The sequence below is a fragment of the Rutilus rutilus genome, assembly GCF_951802725.1.
Source record: "Rutilus rutilus genome assembly, chromosome: 12".
Lineage (NCBI taxonomy): Eukaryota > Metazoa > Chordata > Actinopteri > Cypriniformes > Leuciscidae > Rutilus > Rutilus rutilus.
Window position 1 is genome coordinate 1,455,750 of NC_140217.1, and position 3,430 is coordinate 1,459,179.

At 39.3% G+C, this 3,430-nt stretch overlaps 1 protein-coding gene across 5 annotated transcripts in view; it reads left to right on the plus strand.

Annotated features, from left to right (window-relative positions):
- Positions 1-1,534, plus strand: part of rbfox2 (RNA binding fox-1 homolog 2) — a 47,255-nt gene extending 45,721 nt beyond the window's left edge. For all 5 annotated transcript variants that reach the window (XR_014629350.1, XR_014629351.1, XM_084424968.1 and 2 more), the window contains one exon: positions 1-1,534. This exon is cut by the window's left edge and continues 622 nt beyond it. The gene's annotated coding sequence lies outside the window, so the exon portion shown is untranslated.
- The last annotated feature ends 1,896 nt before the right edge of the window (positions 1,535-3,430 follow it).

Consider the following 3,430-nt stretch of genomic DNA (forward strand, 5'->3'; position numbering starts at 1 on the left):
TTCTTTGGAAAGATCATGGATGAAAGGAAACTCCAACCGCTGTTACGAATCACTGCAGTGTGACGCACACGACCGGGACGATGTGTCATAATAATCCGTCTTGCTGAAAGCTTTGTGTTCTTTAAACAGTACCTCCGTTCAGACCATTTTCAAGAGGCGTACCTTTAAAATTAAATAGTCATTATATGCAAGTAAACTAGAATAGACACAAAATTTTACCAAACATTATTATTATTATTATTATTATTATTATTAATTATTATCGTCATTAGTTTCTCATGGTTGTGTGTTGGCTTTGATGAAGGGCAGGACATCATCTGAATCCACATTAATACACAAAAAGACGGCATAATGACTATAGCAAGTATTTAAATTATGCTATGAATTTTTTTTTTTTTTTTTGCTTTTGGGATTGAAAAGCCCTTCTTGTGGAATATCGACGGAAGGTCTTTTATTAGCATAGTTTTGTAAAATATGCAAGTTTCAGCCCAACTTTCTGAGAAGCGGATTAAAAAATGTTTGTCGGTTTTTAAAGGAAAACTACATAGTATTTTTTTTTTTTTTTTTGTCTTGCAGAGTGTGTCCTCTTTCCCTTTAGTATATTGGTATTTTGCTTTCTTTGAATTTTGGTTCCAAAGAAGAGTCAAGCACATTTTTGATTTGTGTGTGTAAACATATTTTTAATTCTATTGTTTGGTTTCTTTTCTTTTTTTTTTTATCAATAGGTTTTTGATATTGTTTGAAGTGGCTCGTTAATTATTTCAAAATGGCTGGAGATGGAATTGCAGAATCCTCGTATTGCAAACCAAGACCACAGCAGTTTATCTGTGAAAACACATGCATTTCTTTCTTTTTTTTTTTTTGCAGGACATGCGTTTCAGTAGATTCTAGGTGCATGTAATTGTAATCGGGTCCAGGACTGAAAACGTTTTGCCATTTTAAAGTTTCGGAGTTAATTTCACTTCAGCTGTTTTGTGTGTAGGAGGGGTTGAGTTTCATCGACACTAAAAGAGAATGAAAAACTGAACACTAAACCAGACAGCTTTCTTTAGGTTTTGTTTTTTTATGTTTAAATGGTACTTGCAGTCTATGCATACACTTTACACAGTATTATAAGAGATTAAAATATCTCAGTACCTACATTCTGATCTTCTGGCTTTTAAAGATGCTATTGGAAAAGATACGGCGGATTTGCTTGTTTCTCTTTCTCTGTCCCTTGTACGTTTCTCCTGTAGCGCCGAGAGCTCGGAGATCTTTGATACGAGGAGACTGAATTCTTGCATGACGTTTGTCTTCTGATGATGGAGTGAAAGTTTGAAATCCCCCTCCATTCGTGCAGTAAAGGATTAAAGATGGCGTCTCTTTTATTCTCCATTCTCGCACCTTATGAATATGATACCTGTTCCACATACTCTCCTTTGGTTTACAGTGTAACCGTGTTTTTGAGTTGAACTATTTCTCTCTCTCTACATATTCTGATTCCATTTGTGATGTAATTTGTATCTGAATGTCCATATAAACTGTTTTTTTTTAAACAATCACTCGATGGGTCTTTGATTTCAGTTGATTAATTGTAGATGGCTTAAGGAGAGGTTATCAAATATAATGTAGGTGAATATTGTGAACGGCTACATCTACAGTATGTTATTATGGTGCTTATATTGATGTTAAAACACTCTGAGAATGAAAGTGGCAGCGCATTTTTCACATTTCCGTTTTTTTTTCAAAAGCAGAAGTCGTCATAGTTGGGTGAACTTCTATAGCGGTGAATAAGAGAATTCATTAAATATATATTTTGTGTTCCCATTTGCTCAAACAGCAGAAGAAAAACTTCCACATACAGAGAGATTGATAACGGCAGTCGGAAGAGAGAAAGATGTCAACTTTACCGTCACTCCTACAGCAGCATTAACTAGTTAAGTTTTTTGTTGTTGTAATTTTATGCAAAGATAATATAATACAAAGTAAAGTGTTATAAATAGACACACATTTAAAAAAATGAAAATATAAAAAAGGTTCCCACTGAATATTAAGTGTCCTTAAAGGGGGGGTGAAATGCTATTTCATGCATACTGAGTTTTTTACACTGGTAAAGAGTTGGATTCCCATGCTAAACATGGACAAAGTTTCAAAAACTAAGTTGTACGTTTGAAGGAGTATTTTTGTTCCAAAAATACTCCTTCCGGTTTGTCACAAGTTTCGGAAAGGTTTTTTTCCGAGTATGGCTCTGTCTTACGTAAGATAGAGCGGCATTTCCTTATATGGGTCCTAAGGGCACTTCTCCGGTAAGATCGCGGGCGCGCGCGCACTCGTAGACCAGAGCAAGAGAGTGAAAGCAGTTCGCCATCAAAGCGCCCTGCCCGGCTTTTGGGAAGTCAATGTCACCAAAGAAGTGTGTTTTTGGTTGCCAGGGCAAGACAACCCTGCACAGATTCCCAAAGAACCCAGCGTTAAGGAACCCGTGGATGGGGTTTGTTTTCCTGAGCATAAACGGAGTTGTGTAAGACTGTTGTTCCCTGCATTTCGACGATGATTGTTTTATAAACAAAGCCCAGATCAACGGATTTGCAGATCGTCTAATGCTTAAGGATCGAGCAGTCACAATGATAAAGGTTCGCGGTCGTGCGTTGGAACGGTGAGTAAAACTGTTGAACAAATGTCTCTGTGTGTTGTTAGCTAGGCGGGTAATGCCTAGTTCACACTACACAACTTTAAACGTCGGCAGATCGCTGTGCTGTTCAGACTACATGACTTGCTCTGGAGCAGGGGCGGATCTAGAAAAATATTTATGGGGTGGCGAGAGGGGGGCAGGAATTTTTGAGGGGTGGCAAAATGAAGTTTTATGTAACAAAGTTCGGGAGGAGCATGTTCAGGTAATCATCCAATCAGTACAAGAAGAAGCCAGTATAAATAAAGCCTTCCCTTACCTCCTGTCTCATGACAAATTTCTCAGCATCCCGCCACCACCCCATCACCTCACACTCGGCTGGGCCTGCTCATAGATACCTATGATCTATACATTCATAGGGGGGAGTACTCTGGGCTCGGGCCGAATTCCGAGCTCGGAGCCCTCCCCCCGGACAGCAAGCCAAATACGCATTATAATATTACATGTGAACTCGTGAAATATGGCAGACGTATATACACTGAATTTAATCACAGTTAAAGCCCCACTAGGTAAGATTTCCGTTTTGGTCAAACAACGACCCCTAGAGTCGCTGTGGACTACTTGTATTTAACGTTACTGTCGTAAATACCACTCACGCAGAGCAGTCTCTTCACTCACGGCCTGATCCCCTCCCCCCTGTATACCGGTCCCTGTTCAGTCGGATGGAAGCTGTAACGAGTGGAAATAAGGTGTGGCCCCTTTAAGAGCTGCGCGCGCCCTGTTTAACTGTCGGCAGTCTGTATTGTATGTGTGCCTCGAACA